General features: G+C 50.3%; 1 protein-coding gene across 1 annotated transcript in view; it reads right to left on the reverse strand.

The window, feature by feature from the left end:
* LOC144168177 (phospholipid-transporting ATPase ABCA3-like) overlaps positions 1-20830 on the reverse strand; it is a 42327-nt gene that overhangs the window by 9481 nt on the left and 12016 nt on the right. The window lies entirely within an intron of this gene.

The following is a 20830-nucleotide window of genomic DNA, read 5'->3' on the forward strand; positions in this document are numbered from 1 at the left end:
CTCTTAAGCTCCCTTTGGCAACAAGACTGCCAGAACAGAGGCCCTCGCTATGCATGTAGCGAATCAGAATAGGAAATGAGGGGCTCGTTGAAAATAACACAGAAATAAGGGTTGGCAGTCGAGAAAACCTCGGAAAGCAAAGGGGAGGATGTGGTAGATCATTGAAACAGATTAAGAATTTGGAAAGAAAGAAAGAAAGTGAAGAAAAAATGCCCGCCAGGTGGGATCCGAACCCACGACCTCCAGAATACCGGTCTGGTGCGATAACCACTACGCTACCGGCGGGGCGATTTTCCCATTCACCTTCTGGGGTATTTATGTTAGGTATGTTTGTTTCCTGTGCTTGGGGGTGGTAGCCAGCGCCATTCGGACTAATCGGGGTGAAGGGGACCTTCTTTTTAACCCCCGGGTCGTGACTCGAGTGTCTACGACATGTCCAGAGTGGTCGACCAGCTTTGAACCCTCTTAAGCTCCCTTTGGCAACAAGACTGCCAGAACAGAGGCCCTCGCTATGCATGTAGCGAATCAGAATAGGAAATGAGGGGCTCGTTGAAAATAACACAGAAATAAGGGTTGGCAGTCGAGAAAACCTCGGAAAGCAAAGGGGAGGATGTGGTAGATCATTGAAACAGATTAAGAATTTGGAAAGAAAGAAAGAAAGTGAAGAAAAAATGCCCGCCAGGTGGGATCCGAACCCACGACCTCCAGAATACCGGTCTGGTGCGATAACCACTACGCTACCGGCGGGGCGATTTTCCCATTCACCTTCTGGGGTATTTATGTTAGGTATGTTTGTTTCCTGTGCTTGGGGGTGGTAGCCAGCGAATGGCGCTGGCTACCACCCCCGAATGGCGCTGGCTACCACCCCCAAGCACAGGAAACAAACATACCTAACATAAATACCCCAGAAGGTGAATGGGAAAATCGCCCCGCCGGTAGCGTAGTGGTTATCGCACCAGACCGGTATTCTGGAGGTCGTGGGTTCGGATCCCACCTGGCGGGCATTTTTTCTTCACTTTCTTTCTTTCTTTCCAAATTCTTAATCTGTTTCAATGATCTACCACATCCTCCCCTTTGCTTTCCGAGGTTTTCTCGACTGCCAACCCTTATTTCTGTGTTATTTTCAACGAGCCCCTCATTTCCTATTCTGATTCGCTACATGCATAGCGAGGGCCTCTGTTCTGGCAGTCTTGTTGCCAAAGGGAGCTTAAGAGGGTTCAAAGCTGGTCGACCACTCTGGACATGTCGTAGACACTCGAGTCACGACCCGGGGGTTAAAAAGAAGGTCCCCTTCACCCCGATTAGTCCGAATGGTGCTGGCTACCACCCCCAAGCACAGGAAACAAACATACCTAACATAAATACCCCAGAAGGTGAATGGGAAAATCGCCCCGCCGGTAGCGTAGTGGTTATCGCACCAGACCGGTATTCTGGAGGTCGTGGGTTCGGATCCCACCTGGCGAGCATTTTTTCTTCACTTTCTTTCTTTCTTTCCAAATTCTTAATCTGTTTCAATGATCTACCACATCCTCCCTTTTGCTTTCCGAGGTTTTCTCGACTGCCAACCCTTATTTCTGTGTTATTTTCAACGAGCCCCTCATTTCCTATATATATATATATATATATTGAAAGGTGATTTATTGCCGAAGATCGTTCTGAAGGCGAGAGGTCAGGAATCGCGGACCAGGGAAGCAGACACGAGCCGAGCGAAGCAGTCCGAGTGAACCCCGTCGTTCTAGGCGATGGCGATGAGGATTTCCGACAGTCTGTTTGCTGATGATGACGCTGCTCGTACTGGTCAAATATGACCTATTGTGGGTAATGACGCCTCCGATGCTTTTGCGGAGCATAGCTGCTAATCTTCACTACAATCACCCCCCGGAAAAGAGGGTAGCCATCCTGGCGACTCAAGGTGATGGCGAGACGAGCGGGTCATAATAATGCTTGAGACGAGCAACATGCACTGTGTCTCGTCCATGGCGTCGGAGGTCCTGAGAAGGTGTTAGCGGCTCGACGACGTAGTTCACCGGGGAAGTGCGTTCAACAACACGGTACGGCCCCTGGTAGTTCGACAGGAATTTCGAGCACAGGCCAGGAGTCCTGGTGGGTACCCAGAGCCACACGAGAGAACCGGGACCGAAGACGGGTGCGGGCTCGCCAGTCGTGATGGACTTTTGTCGCTCCTGCTCTTCAGTGGTGAAACAACGGGCAAGCTGGCGGCATTCCTCGGCGTGTTTGGCAGCCTCAGAAATCGGCGTGCACTCGGATACATCAGGGCGGTAGGGAAGGATCGTGTCCAGCATGCACGATGGCTCCCGCCCATATAGGAGGAAAAACGGAGAAAAACCCGTCGTCGCTTGTATGGCGGTGTTGTAGGCGTACGTCACGTAAGGGAGTACAAGGTCCCAGTTTCCATGGTCAGACGCAACGTACTTGGACAACATGTCCCCGAGGGTACGGTTGAAGCGCTCCGTGAGGCCATTCGTTTGCGGATGGTAGGCAGTGCTCGTTCGATGGATGACGCTGCATGCCTTAAGAAGCTCCGCGACGACGTCAGACAGAAAGACGCGGCCCCTGTCGCTGAGCAGCTCCTTAGGCGCACCGTGACGGAGTATAAAACGCCGCAGGAGAAACGAGGCGACGTCCCGTGCGGTAGCAGCTGGTAGAGCGGCGGTCTCAGCATAGCGCGTCAAGTGGTCGATGGCAACTATAGCCCAGCGGTTGCCGGCGGTTGTGCAGGGTAACGGTCCGTACAGATCAATGCCCACACGGTCAAATGGTTTCACTGGGCAAGGCAGCGGCTGTAACGGACCACAGAGGTGAGGTACCGGCGAGTTTCGGCGTTGGCAATCTTGGCAGGATCGAACGTATTTTCGCACGAAGTTGTACATCCCGCGCCAAAAGTAACGAAGACGCAAACGTTCATAGGTTTTGAGTAGGCCGACATGACCACATGTGGGATCAGAGTGGAACAAGGCACAAACATCGGACCGCAAATGCCGTGGAATCACTAGCAACCATTTGCGGCCATCCAAGTAGTAGTTGCGTCGATAAAGCAGCTGATCGCGTACTGCAAAGTGAGATGCTTGCCTACGGAGAGCGCGTGTCGTTACAGCTTGGGAAGGATTGGTGAGCGAGGTGACAAGGGGAACAATCCATGGGTCCTTCCATTGCTCAGCTGCCATGTCAGTCACAGCAAGGGAAGCCAGGTCACCCGGAGAGTCTGATAGATTAGCAGGTACGGGTGAACGGGAGAGAGCGTCGGCGTCCGAATGCTTCTTACCAGACCTGTATTTTACTCGTATGTCATATTCTTGGAGGCGAAGCGCCCATCGCCCCAGACGACCGGCCGGATCTTTCAAAGAAGACAGCCAACAGAGGGCGTGGTGGTCAGTGACCACATCAAATGGGCGGCCGTACAGATATGGTCGAAATTTAGCAAGCGCCCAGATGATGGCCAAGCACTCCTTCTCGGTAACTGTATAGTTGGATTCTGGCTTCGTTAGGGTTCGGCTGGCATAGGCGACGACATATTCGTCGAAACCTTGTTTACGTTGGCAAAGCACAGCCCCAAGGCCAACTCCGCTGGCGTCAGTATGAAGTTCGGTGGGCGCTGTAGGGTCGAAGTGTCGAAGTATGGGTGGCGATGTAAGGAGACGGCGCAAAGTATGGAACGCGTGGTCGCAGGCCGGAGACCAGGCAGGCAAGTCACGGGCACCACCGAGGAGCTTCGTCAATGGCTCAATGATGGAAGCAAAGTTGCGAATGAAGCGCCGGAAGTACGAGCAAAGCCCGATGAAGCTCCGAAGGAATTTTATGTTGTTTGGCTTCGGGAATTCGGCGACAGCGCGAAGCTTGGCTGGGTCGGGGAGCACGCCGTCCTTGGATACAACGTGACCCAAGATGGTAAGTTTCGTGGCGGCAAAACGACACTTTTTCAGGTTAAGTTGGAGCCCAGCTCGTGAAAGGCATGTTAAAACTTGCTCCAAACGGTGAAGGTGCGTCTGAAAATCGGCGGAAAAGATGACAATGTCGTCTAGATAGCAAAGACAGATCTTCCACTTGAGGCCGCGCAAAACATTGTCCATCATGCGTTCAAATGTTGCAGGGGCGTTGCACAGCCCGAACGGCATGACATTAAATTCGTACAACCCATCAGGTGTGACAAATGCCGTTTTCGAGCGATCACCGTCTGCCATAGGAACCTGCCAATACCCGGACCTTAAATCAAGTGACGAGAAAAATTCTGCCCCCTGCAAGCAGTCCAGAGCATCATCTATGCGAGGGAGAGGATAGACGTCCCTGCGCGTGATTTTGTTGAGGCGGCGATAGTCTACACAAAATCGAATAGAGACATCTTTTTTTCGAACGAGAACGACAGGAGATGCCCAGGGACTGCTTGAGGGTCGAACAACGCCACGCTGGAGCATGTCATCGACGTGTTGCTCGATGGTGCGACGCTCGGTTGGGGAGACGCGATACGGCCGTTGCCGAAGGGGAGCATGGCTTCCAGTGTCGATGGTGTGCTCCACGGTGGACGTACGACCAAGGGCGTTGTGCGACAAATCGAAAGACGAACGGAATCGCTGAAGTAGAGCCATAAGTTGAGCTTGTTGGGTGCTGTCTAGAGCATCATCCACGGAGGCACGAAACACGTCAGTCGCTGAGTTTGGATCTGACGAACACGGATCCAGTCCGTCGATGCCAATGTGTGACACGCCATCCGCAACGTTGAAAATAAGGCCAGGGTCGATATGTTCTAGACTTCCAAGAGTTTCGCCTTCTAGGAGTGCGCACGGTACGGTCGATGTGTTCGTGATGAACATGGCGCTTCCCCCGGAGTGGAAATCCAGAACGGAAAACGGCAGTGGAAAAAGGTTGCGGCGGTGAAACGTGTCAGATGGTGTAAACAGCGCCGTGGCGTCGGTCACAGACACACAGCATATAGGCACACATACAGAAGAACAGGGCGGAATGTGAGTGTCTTCTGCCACGACAAGTTTAGCAGCGTGGATGGGATGGTCGTCGTCAAACAATGCGTCAGAAGAGGCTGAAAGTTCCACTTGTGCGCGTGCGCAGTCAATCACTGCGTTATTACGGGAAAGAAAGTCCCATCCTAATATTACTTCGTGGGAGCAATCCGGAGGCACTATAAACTCAACGTGGTGCACGACGTCCTGAATAACAACCCGAGCCGTGCATGCAGCCACTGGCTCGATATGTTGTGCACTTGCGGTTCGGAGTGATAGTCCATCCAGAGGCGTCTTTACTTTGCGAAGGGAACGGCAGAGATCAGCGTGAATAACGGAAATGGCGGCTCCTGTGTCGACCAGAGCTAATGTGCGAATGCCTTCAACAACAACATCGATGACATTGGTAGGGAACGGAAGGGGATGAGGCCTTGGACTTTTCGACGTGGACGCAGTTCGTGCCTCAGGAACTGCGGCAACTAGTTTTCCGTATCTCCGGGACCAGGACGGCGCCGCATCGGGGAGAGCGAGCGACGGCGTGGTGACGGCCAACGGTGGTCGGTAAAGGTGGCGCGGTTCGAAGAGGAGGTCGGGAACGACGAGCGTGGCGTCACATGGACTTGAGGCGACTGAGTGAAGTCTGCAGGCGCAGAGTTCCAGGTTGACGGCGGACAACGACGACAATAGCGTGCAACGTGCCCAGGCATCCTGCACGCAAAGCAGATAGGGCGATTGTCCGGTGTACGCCATACACTCCGGGGTTGCGGCACGAACTGAGGTTGAGGAAGCACCGAGGGCGGAACCCGAGGTCGAACTGGGAATGTCGGCTGGAACGTCACGGCAGGCGGCTGCAATGGTCTGGTGACGACTTCGGCATAAGTGACTGGCGCAGCTACTGGCACGTACTGCGGAGGCGGCGGCGGAAGTGCTTCAGCAATTTGACCCCGGATGACATCTCTGAGGGCAGGCTCTAGCGCGGACACTGACGTCGTCGTGGAGGGTAGGAGGGACAGCTGTCGCGCCACTTCCTCACGCACGAAGTCTTTAAGTTGCGTAAGGAGCACGGAATCGGCGGAAATCGCTGCCAAACTCAACCCAGAGCCATCCCGTGCAAGAGATTTTCGAGTGAGGGCCCGTTGCTTCCTCAGCTCATCAAAGCTTAAGCACAGCTTGACGACATCGGCAACCGTGCTCAAGTCCTTGGACAAAAGCATTTGGAAGGCGTCGTCATCTATGCCTTTTAAAATATGTTTGATTTTATCAGCTTCCGCCATAGATGGTTCGGCGCGCTTACATAGGTCCACGACGTCTTCAATATAACTAATAAAGTTCTCGCCAGCCTGCTGTGCTCGAACACGCAGACGCTGCTCCGCTTCAAGCTTGCGCACCGCTGAACGGCCAAAGGCCGCAAGGAACTTTACCTTGAAATCAGACCAGGTCCGGCAGTCGCGCTTGTTGTTCCCATACCATAACTCGGCGGCGCCCTTCAGAGAGAAGCCGACGTCATTCAGTTTCATGGCGTCGTCTCATCGGTTATGAGTGCTTACGCGTTCATACACGGACAGCCAATCCTCGGCGTCGTTATTATCGGTTCCGTTGAAGAATGGAGGTTCTCGCTGCATAGCACCGTAGCACATCACCGTCGGCGATGAGGGCGTAGCACTCTGGTTCGGTTGGTTGTTCATGGCCGAGGGTAACTTCCGGCTCCGGAGTTCCAGGATTAAGGCGTGACCCCGGCTCCTGCACCACTTGAAAGGTGATTTATTGCCGAAGATCGTTCTGAAGGCGAGAGGTCAGGAATCGCGGACCAGGGAAGCAGACACGAGCCGAGCGAAGCAGTCCGAGTGAACCCCGTCGTTCTAGGCGATGGCGATGAGGATTTCCGACAGTCTGTTTGCTGATGATGACGCTGCTCGTACTGGTCAACATGACCTATTGTGGGTTATGACGCCTCCGATGCTTTTGCGGAGCATAGCTGCTAATCTTCACTACAATATATATATATATATATATTTATATATATATATATAGATAGATATATATATGTAGTGTGGAACGATAAAAACTCACACAGAGCGCGAAAAAATAAGGTTAGTAGAGACAGAGACACACGAGAAAGACGTAGAAAATAGAAATAAGTTTACTGACGTTTCAGGAAGAGGACTTCCTTTCTTTAGAGTCAGAAGAAAGGAAGTCCTCTTCCTGAAACATCAGTAAACCTATTTCTTTTTTCTACGCCTTTCTCGTGTGTCTCTGTCTCTACTAACCTTATATATATATATATATATATATATATATATATATATATATATATATATATATATATATATATAGTCCTGGAACAATCGCCGTGCTGCGCTCGGACGCACAATCGTCGTCGCTTCATCTTCATAATCTCGGCTGCTCACATCATCATCACCGCTTCCTGGCAGGGTTTTCCTGGGTCCTCGGCTCTCGGAATGAACCGTTTCCCTTCACGAGTACCCGACGGTGACAAGTTGTGGAAAGTGCCTTAGATCCTGCCGTCTACCTCTCCCGATCGCACAGCTGAAGCTTCGATCAGGACGGCGCGTACCAACTAGCCCAATGCAGCGCGAGAGCAGCAATGATGGGAGCAACGTTGCAGTTCCTGTCCAGCCCACCTTTTCTGTCACCACCCCCCAACGCGAACCGCTTTTTTTTGCTGGCCTTCGGGGCGAAGACGTTGAGGAATGGCTTGACCAGTTTGAGCGAGTGAGCGCGTTCAACCAGTGGAACGACGCATTCAAACTGAAGAATGTTTTCTGGTTACTGAATGAGGTGGCGAAGACGTGGTTCCTTAACCAGGACGGTTTCGCTAATTGGGCGAGCTTCAAGGGGGAATCACGTAATATCTTCGGAACATCCTTCGCCCGCTGTGATGAAGCCAAAAAGAAACTTGATGCCCGTGTGCAACGCCTGGAGGAGACCTACGCTACATACATTGAGGATGCCTTCGTGCTAAGCCACCGCTTCGACAAGGACATGACTGAAACGGAGTAGGTGCGCCACATACTGAAAGGAATCCTCGATTTCGCCTTTAATGCTCTGGCGATTCAGAATCCCACTACCGTTGCCGATGTGCGAACGATGTGTCAGCGGCGCGACCATCTACAGTCCATCCGTATTCAACACGGCACCTTGCCTGCCTGCCCCTCTGGCTATGGCGAGCTCCGTACTCTGATTCGCGACATCATCCGTGAAGAGTTGTATCCTCGCGACACACCCTGCGCTCAGAACAACCACAGTCGCGCACCTGGCCTGCGTGACATTATCAGAGAGGAGCTGCTGTCGATGACAACTTTTCCTCAGCCATGTCATATTGCTCCTCTGCACATGCCGACTTACTCCGAGACCGTATCCCGATCACCTGTGCCCATGGAGCAGTTCCTACCCCGCCCTCGCACGGCCACTTGACCGCCCTTTCTGCGCCTCCGGCCGGGTGAACACTTTCAAAGAGGGGCGGATAAGTGCGAGCACTAGCAGAATCTACAGCCCTGGGACAATATACTGTGCTGGGACAATTTCCGTGCTCCGATTGGACACACTATGGTCATCGATTCATCTTCATCATGTCGGCTACTCAAGTCATCACTGCTTCTTGATTGGGTCTTCCTCGGAATAAACCGTTCCCCTCTACGCTACCCGGACTCCCTCAATATATATATATATATATATATATATATATATATATATATATATATATATATATATATATATATATATATATATATATATATATATATATATATATATATATATAGCAGAACAGAAGAAAGATACGGGACGAGGGACTCGGTAAAGATACATATCAAGGTTGCAGTCGTCATTGCCAGTGCTATTCGGCTTTTTTTTCGAAATATTTAATAGGGCCGAATGACGTGTGCTTGTCACGTTTCTTTTATACATTGATAAATACGCGAAAATATAAGTCGAGAAAAAATCCGCCGTTTTTCCGCCGTCCCGCTCCCGGAAAAACGGCGGATTTTTTCTCGACCTATATTTTCGCTTTTTATCAATGTATAAAAGAAACGTGACAAGCACACGTCATTCGGACCTATTAAATATTTCGAAAAAAAAGCCGAATAGCACTGGCAATGACGACTGCAACCTTGATATATATATATATACAAAAATATAGGTCGGCAGTCTACAATGCCAAAGGAGGCATAGGGGTGTGGTTAGGCTCTTTTATTTTTCGCTACGGTTAATTAAGTAAACATTTTTTTTTTAAATATACAGAAGAAAGAAAGAAAAACACGCGCCCAGAGTGGGGACCGAACCCGCGCCTTTCGATTACATGTCGAATGCCTTACCAATTCGGCTATCTGGGCGAATGTGTTCTCCTTCACTTTCTGGGCTATTTATATTTACTAGAAGTGTATCTGACGCTTGAGGGTGGTAGCCAGCACCACTCTGACTACACGGGGAGAAGGGGACCTTCTTTATAACCCCCGGGGCGTGTCTCGAACGTCTACAGCCTGTCATGAGCGGGTTACTGGCGGGAAGCCCTCTTATGTTACCCAGGCATCAAGGCTGCCATAAACCGAGACCCTCGCTAGGTTTTTGCAGAATAACATAGTAAGGAAATGAGGGGCTCGTTGAGGAAATACAGAAATATAGGTCGGCAGTCTACAATGCCAAAGGAGGCATAGGGGTGTGGTTAGTCTCTTTTATTTTTCACTATGGTTAATTGTAGTCAGAGTGGTGCTGGCTACCACCCTCAAGCGTCAAATACACTTCTAGTAAATATAAATAGCCCAGAAAGTGAAGGAGAACACAGTCGCCCAGATAGCTGAATTGGTAAGGCATTCGACATGTAATCGAAAGGCGTGGGTTCGGTCCCCACTCTGGGCGCGTGTTTTTCTTTCTTTCTTCTGTATATTTAAAAAAAATGTTTACTTAATTAACCATAGTGAAAAATAAAAGAGCCTAACCACACCCCTATGCCTCCTTTGGCATTGTAGACTGCCGACCTATATTTCTGTATTTCCTCAACGAGCCCCTCATTTCCTCACAATATATATATATATATATATATATATATATATATATATATACATATGTTTTTTAGTGCTCCGCTTATATTTAACTCAGTGTTGCGTTTTCCCGGCTGCTACGTTAATTTTTCGTCTAGTCCCGGCGCAGCTCACAGAGAGTCCCACGTATAAAAATCCTCACTATTACGTCGTGGCTCAGAGTACGATCCCGGATCATTCGTCGCAATCTGACACAACGAACCCCACAAGGCAACATGCACGGACCCCCATTTTGGCGTTTGACGACGCTTGGCCAGGCTTGGCTACGGAACTGACTGCATGAAGCCGCACGTGGGTGCGCTTCGTCAACTCTAGATGGCTAACAGAAAGTTAGATAGGCGGATGAAATCAAGCAGTTTCCGGGAATAAATTAGTCACAGTTAGCACAGCACCAAGATAATTGGAGATGCATGGGAGGGGCCTTTGCCCTTCAGTAGGCGTAGATAGGCTGATGAAGATGATGAGATTGAGTGCAGGTAAGATTTAGGTGTGTGTATACATGCACGGCGACGAAGGATATTTATTCCAATAATTATACTAAGAATACATCTTCTATGTTTCGACTGGAGACCGGTCTTTTTTCGCTGTGACTACTCCATCGTATAGTTCACGTTATAGCTAGGGGCGTCTTTTTGCGAACGTTCCATCCACAGCCGGACAAGGGCCTTTCCCATTGACTTCCAACAGCTCCGGTCCCGTGCTGGTAGAGTCCATGCTTTGCCTCCGAACTTCCTTATTTTGCCTTTCATTGATTTATCGGCCTTTCCGTTCTCATATACCCGTGCCGCGTTATCCAGACTTACCCTGGTAGTCCAACGGTTTTCATTCCAACTCACTAAAGTGGCGCTAGCCCTAGGCCGCTTCTTTTTATTTATTTCAGATTTGACATCATCTACTCGAGTTTGTTCCCTAATCTAAGGAGCTCATTTCATGCCCCTAAGGGCTGCTCCAATCTGCTCGTTTCATAGTCCGATGAGTCGACCTTACTTGGCTTTCCAGTTGGTTAGTAATGACCCAGTTTCAGCTCGCCGTGCCATTACCGGCAGGATGCCTTGGTTTTATATTGTTCTTTTAGGTGTTAAAAGCTGCTTTTTTATTGCGTGGGACTGTTTGCCTTCCGCACCCTAGCCCATTGCTCTTCTGCGCCGGATATCTGTGTAGTGGCTTGTGTGATTGCCGACAAATTGTACCAGGCAGTTGTATGTTTTCCTCTACTTGATCTGCTTTACACACACACATACTGCCCTGTTCCCTATATCTATATATATAGGGAGCAATATACCTTAGAAGATAGGAGGAAACACAAGCGAAAACTTTGAACAAGACAGCGACCAGGATTGGTGCCAACGTTTCAGCATGAGACGTGGCTTCACCAGGGCGCCGGGAAACGTTGGCTGCAATCGCGGTCGCTGACTTGTTCGAGGTTTTCTTATTTTGTATATACATGTGCGGGTTTGTGTGTATGTGTTTATACATATATATATATATATATATATATATATATTGTTGCGCTGTCTACGGACGGTCCACAAGGTCAAGTGACCCAAGGAATTAAGCAACGAATTCAAGCGAAGGTGCTTGAGGGTGAGGCAGACGAGGTTGCTAGCGTTCGCGGCTGCAGTCGGCCATACTGAGCTACCCCTTGTTTACTTTGCACTCCACCATCCTTCCCCGCACGTAACAATTGTGGTGGAGGGTGCTTCACCAGGGTGCTTCACCAGGTTCTTCACCAGAGCGGACGAGTCACTGGTCTGTCACCATCACTGCCGGAGATGCCCACCGAAACAGCTCAGCGCGTGGCTCCAGACCACCCTGCAACATTCACGAAGACCCTTCTCTGGCGAGTCCGGTGAGGATGCCGACGATTGGCTACGGCACTACGAAAGAGTAAGCCGATACAATCGATGGGACGCGACCATGCATCTCTCCAATTTTCTTTTTTTCCTGACTCACACGTCGTTGGTTTGATTCAAAAATAACGCACAAACCGTCACCAGTTGGTGCCGTTTTGTAACGGAAATCAGCCAAGGTTTTGGGGACTCCGCAGCAAAAAAGAAATAAGCCAACAGACATTACTATAAAAAGCTCAACTCCCGGGGGAAACAGGCACGGCATACATTGTAGGCATGCTGCAGCTGTGACGAATTGTAAATTCGGCGATGTCTGAAAAAGACAAAATGGGTAACATTCTTAAAGGCATCGCCCAAGATGTTTACAACTTTCTGATAAGCAAAGATCAGCTCAACACTACGGCCGATATGATCCAGCACTGCAGGACGTTTGGAGGTTTGAAAATGCGGCGCGTTACGGCCAAGTTTGGACGTCTTGCCAATGTTACCGCTGTCGCTGCAGTTGATGTGCCCCTGTCAGCCGACCTCGCTGAGATTGTGCGTCGTATCGTGCGAGAAGAACTCGTACGGCATGCAGAGTTAACTCAGCGGACTGACGCCGTGCGCGATGGCTGTGCAATACAAGAAGAGCCCTTGAACGCTTTCCCAACCAGGAACACGCGTTACAATTCAATGACACTCGGGGATCCCCTCCAGCTGGCACCTCACGTGTGCCGGGATAGGAGCAGCCACAACGAGCACCTCAACCCTCCATACCTGTCCCAGTACCCAAGCTATGTCGGACGCCCTACCCTCGAGTACAGAGAGGGTCAGGCCGAGTTTCGGAGTGAACCTATTTTGCGGATGCGTTGGACACATTGCGCGTTATTGCCGCTGCCGTTGCCAAACACCGAGATTCGTACAGTCCGTGTTCGCGCTTACTACCTACGCTCGCGATTTTTGGGGGGCTACGGACAACCGCAGTCAGCACTTCCTCCTAGACAGGACGGATTCAGCAAGCTCGTCGCGACAACTCTCCGGCCTCTGACAGGTAGGTCACACCCCCGATTCAGCACGTACGCTGTTCTTCTCCACGACGTCGCTCGCCCCCGCCGCGAAACTAGCCGGCGTGGACGATGAGGGTGAGGTCGCGGGACCGTCTTCTTGAGGAATAACTCTGCCTGTCCTAATGTTAAAGGATAAAGTGGACGTTATAATTGATGGCATTGTAAGCGCTCTAGTGGACGCTGGATCTACGGTTTCGGTTATGAGTTTGAAATTTAAACAGAGTTTACGGGGAAAGGTGATGTTCCGTTAGGATCAACCGGTTGCATTTTATGTTTTTGGGGGGCGAAGTGTTGTGTCCGCTTGGGACCTGTTTAGCAGGTGTGCACCTCGGTGGAAAGGTGTTCAAGCCAGAATTCACTGTGCTTTCCCGTTGCGCACACGATGTCATATTAGTGGATGCGACTGCATCTCATTCACTCACCTTGTCCCGGCATCCGACGTAGGCGTTGCTGTCGGCGTCCGCCCCTCCCCCATTCTCCTCGCAGCGTGAGCTGCGCTCTCCGCCGCTCACCCCCTCTCCTCTCCGATAGCGCACACTCTCTCGCGAGGGGCATTGGATTGGTTTAGAATGCATTGGCTTGGATGGGCTTCGCTTGGCTTGGCTTGGCTTGGATTGGATTGGATTTGGATTGGATTGGATTAAAGTGGATTGTGTTGGATTGTGTTGCGTCATTGCCGCGGCAGACACACTCGCGCCGGCGCGTCCCCTCACCGTTATGCGCGCTATAAAACGCGGTGCCTGCGCCGCTCCACTCCATCGTTCCAGCGCCGTTCCTCCCCTGTCCAACGCTGGAACGTGAACCCCCTATGCGTCGCATCTACACAGGGGTTCCCGCGAGGGGAAGTGGGAGATTTTTGGCTATTGACGGCCTCAAAAAGAGTGGTGCTCCTGTTAATTGCGCAAATGGAAAAATTCACCTACCAGACTATGTTTCTTCACCCATAATGGACGATTCGAATGATATCGCAGCTTTTTCTGTAATGGAAGACTATGTCGTACAGCGCTTTCGGCAAGATTTATTGTTCTCACTTCGCCGAGGATCCGTTCAGGCCCGTTCAAAGCCTTGCGGAGCCAGTACACGAACGCTGTGCCAAAAAAATTGCGCCCACCTCCCCGCGAGGGGCACTGTGTAGATGCGACGCATGGTGGGGTTCACATGGTGATTCCGTTGGATTGATTCTGAAATCGCGTGAAACGTGTCGGGAACACGTATTATTATTATGTTTTATGATTATTAATATGTCTTATTGGCCAATCTTGGTCAATCTCTCTAAGTGGTATGCTTGGGGCTTCGCTGTCGCAACGACCTTTACTCCATCATTTTTGCTCCAAGTGGGAGCTTCTTTTCTTTTATTGCAATTGTTAATCATTGCCCCATCATGCGTTGTATCAGAACTTTTCTTGACGTAGTTTTAATGAGTTAAGGATATAAGGCGCGTTCGTAGCATTTGATTCTGTCTCGGCTTTGTGGCGCAGTGGGAAGAGCACCATGTACCTCGCGTTCCGCCCACAGGGTCGTGGGCTCGAAACCGGGCGCCGCTAACTATTATTTTTTTCTAGTGTAGGGGGAGGGGTGTGGACGGACAACGCCGTATGGAGGGACAAGGCGAGTGAATGAGGTGCAGTCGCATCTAAAAGAACCTACTGGTTCCGCGCCGTGTCGTCTCAGTTGCTAATGGCCGTTCCAGAGTGTAGGTAATGAACTGCTCAAACAAAACCGCCGTGCTCCCCCAGGGCATGAAAATTGCCTCGTACGACGAATATACCCCAGGCGCAATTTTAGGACTGACGAATGCCCCAGTTCATTCTCTCGATGCTTCTCCCCAGGAAGCAAAGTTCGTTGGAATGATTGATAGATCTCTCCGCACTGACGAACGCCGGTGTCTGTTGAGGATTCTTTCCCGGTACTCTGCTGTATTTGATTTTCCCCAGACGCGCTCCACGCTGTCGTTTCCAAAATCCCGGGCGCATCACGTCATATGTACCTGATCAGCAACACCAATTCGGCATAAACCTTAACGAGTGTCACCATCTCAAAGCAAAGTTATTAACGACCACCTTCGGCGAAATTTTGAAGTAAGGCGTGATTCAGGAGACGAGCCCTTGGGGAGCCCCCGTTATTCTGGTGAAGAAGAAAGACGGCTCCTGGCGGTTTTGTTTTGACTGTCGCCGCCTGAATGCTGTCACAAAAGACGATGTATATGTTTACCACAGGTTAAGAACGCTATTGACTGCCTCCACTCAACTTCTTACTTTTCTTCCGTCGACTTACGATCCGGATACTGGCAGATTCCTACGCATCCAATTGACAAAGAAAAGACGGCTTGGGTCACACCAGATAGGCTATACGAGTTAATGTTATGCCCTTTGGCTTGTGTAATGCGCCTGCCGCCTTCGAACGGTTCATGGACCCAGTTTTGCGTGGTCTGAAGTGGAACGTAGGCATGTGCTATCTGGATGATGTCGTCATTTTCGGTGGCACTTTTGAAGAGTATAATGCCAGCCCAGCTGTTGTGCTTGACTGCATACAGAACGCAGGCCTCGTATTGAACTAAAGAAATGTCCCTTCGGCAAGCGCCAAGCCCTTGTTTTAGGCCTTTTGGTTGACAATGATAATGTGCAACCAGGTCCGCGCAAGACTGCGTCTTTCGCATCATTTAAGGAACCCCAGTCTAAATGATTTAAGATGTTTTCTTGGCCCCTGCTTGTATTTTCGATGCTTCGTGCCCACATTTGGTAACAATGCGTCACCCCTAACGCGCCTGCTTCAAAACGACGTCCTTTCCATTTAGACTCAAGAATGTGAAGAAGCTTTCCGCCAGTTGAACTTTCTGCTTACATGGGAGCCAATCCTGCGTCATTTCTACCAGCTGGCCCCTATTGAAGTTCACAAGGATGCTAGTGGAGTCGGGAATTTGTACCGTGGTAGTTCAACGTCATGATGGCCGTGAACACGTTATTGCTTATGACAGTCGTTCGCTGAGCAAAGTAAAGCCTATTTACACGGTCAAGGAACAAGAGTGCCTGGCAGTCATATTCGCGACGCAACGTTTTTGTTCTTACCTGTACGGACACAGCTTTACTGAAGTTACGGATCGTCATTATCTGTGTTGGCTTGTGAGCGTCCGCGACCCTTCAGGCCGTCTTGCAGGATGGTCTTTGCGCCTTCAGGAATTCAACTTCACGGACATTTACACGAGCGGCCGCAAACATTGACACAGACTGTCTTTCAAGTCTCCCAATGGAAACAACAGACGGCGATTCTGATAACCTCGACGGCTACCTTGCGGGTGTGAACACAGAATTTCCCGACCTCAGTACGTTTAAGAAAGCACAACTGCAAGATCCGCACCTAGCATCACTGTTCGATTCAGCACGTCAGAGTCCAACGCGCAGCTCCATCTTTGTGCACCACGGCTTACTCTACAAAAAGAACTACTCGTCAACCGGTTCCCGATTGGTTCTTGTGGTTCCTCATAGCTTACTTCGGTTCTCCATGCTATGCATGACGATGCGACTGCGAGCCGAATGGGACTTTCTTGGACGCTTGACCGCACGTGCCAGCGCTTTTACTGGCTCACAATGCGTCAGGTAACAGTACGATACGTCGCCAGTTGCCCCGAATGTCCACACCACAAAACTCCTGCGTCACGGCCACTTGGCCAACTGCACCCGGAAACACACCGCACTCTCCATTCGAGAAGGTTGGTATCGACCTGCTCGGTCCATTCCCACGGTCAACGCACGGTAACCATTGGATAATTGTCTGCGTGGACTACCTTTCTCGTTACACTGAGACAGCTGCAATCCCATCATCTACTGCCACCGAGTACTCAAACTTTCTTTTGCACCGTATTCTGCTCTGCCACGGTCCGCCTCGCGTCATCATCAGCTATCGTGGGCGCCAATTCACCGCTGATGTTGTCGAAGAAATGCTCCGGCATTTATTTCTCGCAGCTTGGGCACTCAACTCCTTATCATCCACAAACGAACGGCCTCATTGAGCGATTCTCACCACTTCTCGGCGGCGGCGCTTCGCGGAGCCCCTCGGCCACGCGCACGCCGTTTTCCTTTAACAGTGGACCGCACTGTACATGCATAGATGCATACATACATACATACATACATACATACATACATACATACATACATACATACATACATACATACATACATACATACATACATACATACATACATACATACATACATACATACATACATACATACATACATACATACATACATACATACATACATACATACATACATTCCCGCATTAGTGCCCACATTCCTAGGATACCTATTATAGCAATGACTGATCTATATATTTAATTATTTGTAAATTCGTTTACCCTCGAACTGTACGCATTTGGGAAATCTCACCAGCTCGTCAACGGGATTCTTCGTGGGGCGTGTGGTGACAGAAAGCTGCTGGAACATATTATAACTGTCCCCAAAGACATCTCGCAAAGTTGGTCTGCTCAAATGACAACATATCAATTGGATGTGTATGTCAGCAGGCATTCAAGCTTCTCAAGATGCATGCACGAGTTATCATGCGTATGAACTCGAGGACCAAATTATGTTTGGAACTGAACCGCACGCTACTTTCGTTCCGACCGCGTACTATTACCACTCATACTGGGACGCTCTTCTTTCGAAGTTTCGCTCGATAGGACGAATGGTGCTTGAAAGACAGGTACAGTCTCGGGAGTTTTGTTTCGCTGATATAAAACATACAGAAACCTTAGCCTTGTAAGTTTCCCTTAAAATAAATCAAGTTGGGTGACTGCACAGATGTAATATTTGGTTCACAGCAATAGAGTTGCGATAACGCATACTGGACGGACAACTGGAAACGGAGTTATGAAAACCTGGCAAGCAACTCGCAGAAGTCACCGTCACCGTCACCGACGGTGACGGTGACTTCTGTGAGTTGCTTAGGGACAACGGTGACTTCTGTGAGTTGCTTAGGGGTGAGTTGCTTAGGGGCAAGAAGTCACCGTCGCAGAACTACGGAACCTACCAGAATCTTCCTTACACCTTCTGGTAGACGGGATTAACTTGGTTTGGAAGACCGGCACGTTTCCAGATGCCTGGCGCGACTCCCTTGTCAAACCCATTCCAAAGCCTGGAAAACCACCGTACGACCTTGCCAATCTCAGACTCATATCCCTCACGAGCAACCTCTGTAAACTGGTTGAACGCATGGTTCTAGAGCGCCTCAATTGGCACCTTGAGAAAACTTCTACGTTTCACTCGCATCAAATCGGCTTCCGTCAAGGCCTAAGCACGCAGGATATCCTGCTGATGCTGCATCACCAGGTCCTCAGTGCTCAGTCAGCGGTACAGAAACGGACTGTGGTGGCGGTGGATGTCCGTAAGGCCTACGACTCCGTACCACACAGAGCTGTGATACAAAGCGCAGAAGTTGCTGGAGTACGGGGTCGCATGCTTACATTAATCAAAAAATTGCTTGTACAATCGAACGTAAAGAGTGCAAGTAGGAGAATACACCGGACCATCCTGCTCAAACAGGGTTGGAGTACCCCAGGGTGCAGTCCTGTCACCTACTCTCTTCAATCTCGTAATGGCACACCTCCCGCCATTGCTTGAGAAAATTCCGTCATTAAATTTCGCCATCTACGCAGATGACATCACCATTTGGGCTACAACTGGAGCACCTGGGGAACAGGAACAAACATTACAGCTTGGCCTATATGTCATTAACACGTACCTTCAGACTATGGGAATGACTGTGTCTGCTGAGAAAAACAGAATATGTGGCAGTTCTCAATGGCCCATTCACGAAAACCGAGGCTATCCGCAACTATTTTTCCCTCTCCATGGCAGGCCAACGGATACTCAGGAAACCCTCCATCAGGGTTCTCGGAGCATATACTGACTAAGACGGTAAAAGCACGACATGGGTAAAGAAAGTCACCACGCAGTGCAAGTCCTTGCTGCATCTCGTTCGCCGAGTTACAAGTATAAATTGGGGTACGAGAGAGAAGCAGACGCGGCAGCTCGTACGAGCTATAATCAATTCCCGCATTCTCTACGCTTACAACTACCATGTCCTTACCCGCCGGCAGCAAGAGCAACTAGAGAAGATTAACCGGGAGGCCATACGGGTTGTTACCAGGTTGCCGAAATACAGACCCCTAAGTGAGCTTTATGCGCATGGTGGGATGAATTTCCTGACGGAATTACCCGAGCAAGCCCTCTCAGCCCAGAGGGACCGCCTTAGCAGCACTAACTCGGGACTTTCCATCTTAGACGAGCTTGAGATATTACCCACTATGGCTGTTGGGATACCCTCCTCTCTCCCTCCATGTGCTTTCAGCATTCCCTTGACGAATGGCAAGCCGCTTCCTCGTGGCATGGGATCTCTGCCTCGAAATTCAGCAACCCGGCTTCGAATTGCCAAGGCCCACAATTTCAGCGTCGTGCACAAATCGCCGGTCACTCACGCCATCGTATATACCGGCATAGCGGTGACTTCGGTGCCTCCACGAAATGATACTGGTGAGGAGGACGATAGTGGCCTAGCGAACGTTTGTGCGGTGGCCTGGGTTGACACCACCCATTGCGTCGCTAATGCGGGTCTCCTTACCAGTACCGCCAGCGCCGACACGACGTACCTTCCGTTACTTGCCCTCCTCCATGCTGCACAGTGGGCGAGGAACACTTTCGAACCGAGGGACGTACCCCACAAGCTTTTGCTCTTCACTGATTCGGCTCGCGCATACAACATCTGTACGCGAGTGAGCGAAGCTTCGTCTTCGTATCCGGGAATCCTCGCCGACTTGGTCGCACTTTTCCTGGAGTTACATTCTAACCTCAACATAGCCGCCTCCATTGCTTGGGTACCCACCCATTCGGGTATTGAGGGCAATGAGTGGGCTCGCAGCGAGGCGCGAGCTGCGGCTGGACAGCAAACCTCCCTGATGGTATTGCCCATCAGTAATGCAAGCCCGCCCGAGGTAACTGTAAGGAAAGCACTCGCACAACAGCAACGCCGACAGATACTCCGGTGTCTTCGTGAGGTTAGGTAAGACCGCACCGAAGAGCATGAGCGCCCTGTTCCTCCCATGCCGGAGAAGTTACCGCGGGCTACACAGACGTTGGTTCGCCGCCTTGCCACCAACACCGCATTCTCACCTGCGCTCCGCCACAAATTCTACGGCAATGACCCCGGCGAAGGACTCTGTCTGCAGTGTTGCGTGCCTGCAACGGCCGAACATTTGGTGTGGGACTGCCAGTGTTACGCTCTCTTCCGTGCTCGCACGCTCCATACACTCCCCGAGGACATTCGCCCGACGACGTACTTCGACTGGGTGCTACCATTAACACGAAACATTACCACGCTCACTTTCTTATGGACCTCTCTTGCCACGTTTGTCTATGCCGACGAGGGTCCAAGAGGCGTATTGGGTACCTACCACAGACACTCCTACCATCCCACCCGCCCTCCCTGATGACTCAACCACCCTCACAGGCCAGCACTGATGCAGACAGCAAGAGTGCTCTCGCACAGGCCTCAAATAAAGCACGTCTTTCTCTCTCTCTCTCTCACAGAAGGATTATTTATTTCGCAGTCGCTGCCCGAATTCAAGTAAATAAGAATTTACCGCATGATGTTACGAAATGTCACATATCCCGTGCTATACACAATGTCTTGGTGCAGCCTAAATTTGCCCCTAAGGCCCTTTCTCTTTTCGTACACCCTTGAAATTGAATCTACCATTTGATGAAGGCGAAAACTTCATCTTCAAGAAATTATGTTTTTTTTTCAGCATATGACCTGTATGTTTTTTTTTCAGCATATGACCTGAACTTTTGCCAGCATTGATGCTCAAAATCCCCAGGTGGAATTTCTTCAGCCACAGACCCTTAATA

The sequence above is a fragment of the Haemaphysalis longicornis genome, unplaced genomic scaffold (genome assembly GCF_048455015.1).
Source record: "Haemaphysalis longicornis isolate Haplotype H1 unplaced genomic scaffold, Haemaphysalis longicornis Haplotype H1 scaffold_2, whole genome shotgun sequence".
Lineage (NCBI taxonomy): Eukaryota > Metazoa > Arthropoda > Arachnida > Ixodida > Ixodidae > Haemaphysalis > Haemaphysalis longicornis.